A 6,552-nucleotide genomic window follows, 5' to 3' on the forward strand; every position below is an offset into this window, starting at 1 on the left:
ATGGGAAAAATAACACAGACACTGGACAGAGGAACTCTGCCTAGAAGGCCAGCATCGTGGAGTCGCCTCTTCACTGTTGACGTTGAGACTGGTGTTTTTCTCGTGCTATTTAATGAAGCTGCCAGTTGAGCACTTGTGAGGTGTCTGTTTCTCAAACTAGACACTCTAATGTACTTGTCCTCTTGCTCAGTTGTGCACCGGGGACTCACACTCCTCTTTCTGGCTAGAGGCAATTTGCGCTGTTCTGTACTGTTCTCTTCTGTTCTGTAGTACACAGCATTGTACGAGATCTTCAGTTTCTTGGTAATTGCTCGCATGGAATAGCCTTCATTTCTCAGAACAAGAATAGACTGACGAGTTTCAGAAGACAGCTCTTTGTTTCTGGCCATTTTGAGCCTGTAATCAAACCCACAAATGCTGATGCTCCAGATGCTCAACTAGTCTAAAGAAGGCCAGTTTTATTGCTTCTTTAGTCAGAACAACAGTTTTCAGCTGTGCTAACATAATTTCTAATGATCAATTAGCCTTTTAAAATGATACAAATTTGATTAGCTAACACAACGTGCCATTGGAACACAGGAGTGATGGTTGCTGATAATGGGCCTCTGTAGATATTCCATTTTAAAAAATCAACTGTTTCCAGCTACAGTAGTCATTTACTGATTAATTTGATGTTATTTTAATGGACAAAAAAAAGTGCTTTTCTTTCAAAAACAAGGACATTTCTAAGTGACTCCAAACTTTTGAACGGTAGTGTAGTCGTTGCGTACGTATTCAGCTCTCTCAGTCAATACATGTTAGAAATACATTTGGCAGTGATTACAGAGGTTAGTATTCTTGGGTAAGCCTCTATGAGCTTTAGTCCACTATTAGCCCATGATCTACTTTTTTATTGATCCCCCCCCCCCCAATTTTTTATTTATTCCACTTTGACATAGTATTTTGAATAAATTGTTGACATTGTTTGAAATTACAATTAAATACATTTTAACCCCACTTTGTAACACAATAAATTGTGTAAAAATCCAAGGGGTATGTATGTATACTTAATCACCCACAGAGTTTCATAAAAAATAAACAGTACCAGTCAAAAGTTTGGACACACCTACTCATCCAAGGGTTTTTCTTTATTTTTTAAACTATTTTCTACATTGTAGAATAATAGTGAAGACATCAAAACTATGAAATAACACATATGGAATCATGTAGTCATGAAGCTTGCTTAGTAGAGAATGCTAAGAGCTGTCATCAAGGCAAAAGGTGGCTACTTTGAAGAATCTCAAATAGAAAACATATTTTGATTTGTTTAACACTTTTTCAGTTACTACATGATTCCATATGTGTTATTTCATAGTTTTGATGTCTTCACTATTATTCTACAATGTAGAAAATAGTAAAAAATAAAGAAAAACCCTTGAATGAGTAGTTGTGTCCAAACTTTTGAGTGCTACTGTATAAATGATTTAACTATAAAACAACTCCATGTGTATTTTGAATGACAATACTAAATTACAATTAAAGCATTTGAAATTGAAGAATAATTTTAATGTGTGTTTAAGTTGAATGATAATGAACGTAAGGATACTTAGACAGGAAAACAATTCATTTAAAGTACACTTTTAATAAATGTATTGAAGGGTGATGATAGTATATTTTTAGTATACTAAAAGACTGAAAAACAATTAATTTAAGTACACTTTTAACAAGTGTGTTAAATGCTGATGATAGTATATGTATAGTATACTAAAATACTGAAAAACTATACATTTAAAGTACACTTTTAATAAATGTGTTGAATGTTGATCGCATATCTATAGTATACTAAAAGACAGAAAAAAATGTTATTTTAAAGCACACTGCTATTAAGTGTGTTGAAGGTTGATTATAGTATATTTATAGTATAATAAAAGACCGAAAAAAACGATGAATTTAAAGTACACTGTTAATAAGTGTATTGAAGTGTGATGACAGCATATTTATAGTATACTAAAAGACTGAATACAAAGATTGGCTTAGCATGTTTTGCATATTGTACAATCCATGCATATGTATTTGAGAAAAGAACACAATCTCTAACAGTGTTTCATCATTTGTTGAGTACGGCAACACATAGCAAAGGTGTCTATCTCAGGCAGTCTTTTTTTCTACAAGTGTCTCAGGCAGTATTTGAAGTATCTAAATATAGTGTAGCCTACAAATCAAGGTATATCAAGTTCCGTGGAGGGAACAATCTTACAATGTTGCAGTTCATAAATTAGAGCTTTTACCGTCTATGCCAAAAGCCTGGGCCTGTGATGTAGACAGTAGAACTATCATCAACACATGCTTCAGTATTCCCCCATTTGTGTGCCAAGCCCCTCATAGGCATGTCGAAAGGTTCCCATCCTGGTCAACAATGTAGCTGACCGATGTAGAGAGACAAGTGCCTTATCAGAATGCATTCTAAAGCTTGTTGTGGTCCAGAGACGAGAACTCTACCGTCTATGGCAAAAGCCTGGGCTTCTGACGGGGACAATAGAATGTTACAATAGTAAAATCATATGTTGGTCACATGTTGGTAAACTGATTATACATTGAATTTAGTCTTCAAGCTGCTCAAACAAGCACGTATATCTGCAGTTGGTGTTAATCGACTCTAAAATGCACTAGATTGAGTGAGACAAAACTCACAAAGAAAAGACAACAGGCAAATGCACATGTGGTCTCAATGTCTAAATAGTGATGTCAGGGCTGATTCAAACTGCAGGACTTCTTGGTGAATAGATAATGGGAGACAAAAGTGAGAGACAATAATGAATAAAGATGGTCAAACAAGCACGTGTATCTGTAGTAGGTGTTCTTCAACACTAAAATGCACTATACTGTATAAGACAAAATCCAAAACCCACAAAGAAAGACAACAGGCAAAGACATACAGCATGTGGTCCCAATGTCTAAATAGAGAAAGCAGGGCTAGTCCAAACTGCAGTAGGATGGTTCTCCTCACAGGGGAGGGAATCAGCTCATGCTTGGCGAATAACACTTGGTTGATCTCTGGGAGCAGGACACAAGAGAGCTGAATAGACCCTGTGAGACAAAAGTGAGGGACAAGAATGAATCAAATAAATCATCACAGCGAAGGAATGTAGCTTGTATGCACGGAAATGAACATCCTGACAGTCTGAGGCAGGGTGCTCCGTGATCATCCTACTCCAGCTATGGACAGGGACAAATGTGGCACCTCTTATTTGCCAGGATAAAATACATTAGTGGGTCCTGCCTTGATGACTGTGTTACCTTTACACTACTTGTCCTATAGATTGTTGTAGTCTTAAACTATTACTTGGAATAAACTAATAACTAAAACCCTCCTTGTCCAGGAATGACACGCTAGCTAGTGATTAAAGCCATCTGCTCCTGCTGGCTAGCAGTTTATCTACTTGTTGTAGCTTGCTAGCTAACCAGCAAGCTAGCTACATTACTAAGGTTGCAGCTATCTACAGTATGTTGAGGGTCATTTTACAGCTTGTATTGACGGTAAATATAACTAAATAGTTATAGAACTAAATATAACTAAATAGATAGCTATATTTACCATCAATGCAAGCTGTAAACTAGAACTTTTCTATAACTAAATAGATAGATGACAAAAAAATACTTTACCTGACAGCAGTTTGTCGGACGGAGATCTCTCTCGAGCTGGAACCAGCTTTCTACTACCGTAAGTATGGATAACATAATTGGCAGAGGTGATCAGCAGAGATAGTACCATGGATAGTACACAAGTTTTGATTGCTTTACAGGTCAGTACTTGGCGGGTTTTTGCATGTCCAGCTAGCGAACATAAAAGTAAGTATTTAAGAAAAAAATGGCAACAATTGACATTGCCAACAGACAGAAATGTACTCCGAAGAAATAAATATACACAACCTGTTAAAACCAGCTCCTACCTCGACAGAGAGCCACCATCTCAGAAGCTAAATCAGATAGCTTGCTATGGCCCACCACCTAAACGTGCTGAAGTATTTAATGCAACCTAAACCCAAGTAAAGCAATTTTCTATTAGAGCTATCAAGAATGAAACACAAGAATCAATCAATTAATAGTTAGTACAAAACTATGAAGATGATGCAGAGACATAAGCCTACCCAGTGCTATATGTGACATTATATCCACAAATATCATAACAGTATGCTTGTGTCTTTATTCATGTTAAACAGAATGTTTGGTCAACCTGATGAACATGGGATGCACGTGGACGTGGCAATTTCTCTTTTTCCTTAGTTTCAGCAAAACCATGTCCCATTGAGCTTCCGTGGAACCAAAGACTGGAAGCGTTGCTCAATGCTTTACTCAACGGGAAGAGGGAAACAATTGCTCTAGCCTAGTTCAGTTGTGTTGGTCTATCGTCATGAATCTAGTAATATTCTGTGGAACTTCAGTGGTAGAATGGAATTCATTATTTTGGAGTCGACATCACTAGCTTCCAGTAGCCTAGTAATGTTCTGTCATGGAAGGTTGCAAAAATCTGGTAACTTTCCCAACCCTAGTTCTGTAGAACTTTTGTGGTCATGTTCCATGCAGCTTCAGGTAAATGTCCTGAGATTTGGTGATTGATAAAGAATAACTGCAAGTAGTTAAGTATTTAAATGGTTATCTAATGAAAAAAAGGAATCACAACAACAAAAAGATGTGTAATCGATCGCTCCATCTATAAAGCAACTTGGCGTGTTTGACTGTGTGTGTGTGTGTGTGTGTGTGTGTGTACATGTGCATGAATGCCTGTGTGTATGCTTGTGCAATTACCATGTTTTTGTGATTCTGAACAATTGAATGAAGCACCGGTATTCTGTAAACAGAGACAGATCTGTAATTATTGGTCGTTTTTATTCACAGCCAACCGTTATCAATGCAGAACGTAAATTCATAATTGACTGTGACGGGCTGCAGTCTTTGTGTGGGAGGCGCAGGACAGAGGTAAGCCTTTGTAGGGAACTAGTCATGGTGCCATAGTGAGTGTGGAGAAAAGACATATGAGAGGTTGCTCACACAGGTGCTCGGAGTCCAGAGGGTCATTGCCATGGAGATGTGGAAAAATGCAGCAACTGCTAGAGGAAGTTATCTAACATTGATACACTACATAACCAAAAGTATGTGGACATCTGCTCGTTGAACATCTCATTCCAAAATCATGGGCATTAATACAGAGTTTGTCCCCCCTTCACTACTATAACAGTCTCCACTCTTCTGGGAAGGCTTTCCACTAGATGTTGGAACATTGCTGCGGGGACTTGCTTCCATTCAGCCACAAGAGCATTAGTGAGGTCGAGCACTGATGTTGGGTGATTAGGCCTGGCTCAAATTCAGCATTCCAATTCATCCCAAAGGTGTTCGATGGGGTTTGATGTCAGGGCTCTGTGCATGCAGGTCAAGTTCTTCCAAACCGATCTTGACAAACCATTTCAGTATGGACCTCGCTTTGTGCACAGAGACATTGTCGTGCTGAAACCGGAAAGGGCATTCCCCAAACTGTTGCCACAAAGTTGGAAGCACAGAATCGTCTAGAATGTTGTATGCTGTAGCATTAAGATTTCCATTCACTGGAACTAAGGGGCCTAACCCAAACCATGAAAAACAGCCCCAGAACATTATTCCTCCTCCACCAAACTTTACAGTTGGCACTATGCATTCAGGCAGGTAGCGTTCAACTGGCATCTGCCAGACCCAGATTCATCCGTTGGACTGCCAGATGGTGAAGCGTGATTCATCACTACAGAGAACGCATTTCTACAGCTCCAGAGTCCAATGGCGGCGAGCTTTATACCACTCCAGCCGACGCTTGGCATTGTGCAGGGTGATCTTAGGCTTGTGTGCGGCTGCTCGACCATGGAAACCCATTTCATGAAGCTCCCGATGAACAGTTTTTGTGCTGACGTTGCTTCCAATGGCAGTTTGGAACTCAGTAGTTAGTGCTGTAACCAAGGACAGACGATTTTTATGCACCACACGCTTCAGCACTCGGCGGTCCTATTCTGTGAGCTTGTGTGGCTTACCACTTTGCGGCTGAGCTGTTGTTGCTCTTAAATGTTTCCACTTCACAATAACAGCACTTACAGTTGACCGGGGAAGCTCTAGCAGGGCAGAAATCAGACGAACTGACTTGTTGGAAATGTGGCATCCTATGACTGCCATGGTGAAAGTCACTGAGCTCTTCAGCAAGGCCATTCTTCTGCCAAGGTTTGTCTATGGAGATTGCATGGCTGTGTGCTCGATTTTATAAAACTTGTCTGCAACGCGTGTTGGTGACATAGCCAAATCCACTAATTTGAAGGGTTGTCCACATACTTTTGTTTTCGATAGTGTATATCTCTATACCACTTACAGTATAGGAGTGTTTATCAATGTAAATTGAATGACACATTTTAACATTGGTATGGGGACTGAAGGGCCCTGTCAGTGACACATCAAATTTGGGCTCAGGTTTAAAAAATGTATCACCCAAGGCATTGGGTATGTCTTATATATGTCTTAGAGTACATCCTTGAATAATACTTATATAAGTATTATCAGTGT

At 39.0% G+C, this 6,552-nt stretch overlaps 1 long non-coding RNA gene across 1 annotated transcript; it reads right to left on the reverse strand.

Annotated features, from left to right (window-relative positions):
- Positions 1–1,960: 1,960 nt before the first annotated feature.
- LOC109901292 (uncharacterized) lies at positions 1,961–4,641 on the reverse strand. The gene is made up of 4 exons (XR_002256721.2): positions 4,214–4,641; positions 3,930–4,015; positions 3,643–3,813; positions 1,961–3,066 (listed from the first exon to the last, which is right to left on the reverse strand). It is a non-coding gene; the product is annotated as an uncharacterized LOC109901292 (long non-coding RNA).
- Between the last annotated feature and the right edge of the window lie 1,911 nt (positions 4,642–6,552).

This window comes from Oncorhynchus kisutch, linkage group LG1 (genome assembly GCF_002021735.2).
Source record: "Oncorhynchus kisutch isolate 150728-3 linkage group LG1, Okis_V2, whole genome shotgun sequence".
Taxonomy (NCBI): domain Eukaryota; kingdom Metazoa; phylum Chordata; class Actinopteri; order Salmoniformes; family Salmonidae; genus Oncorhynchus; species Oncorhynchus kisutch.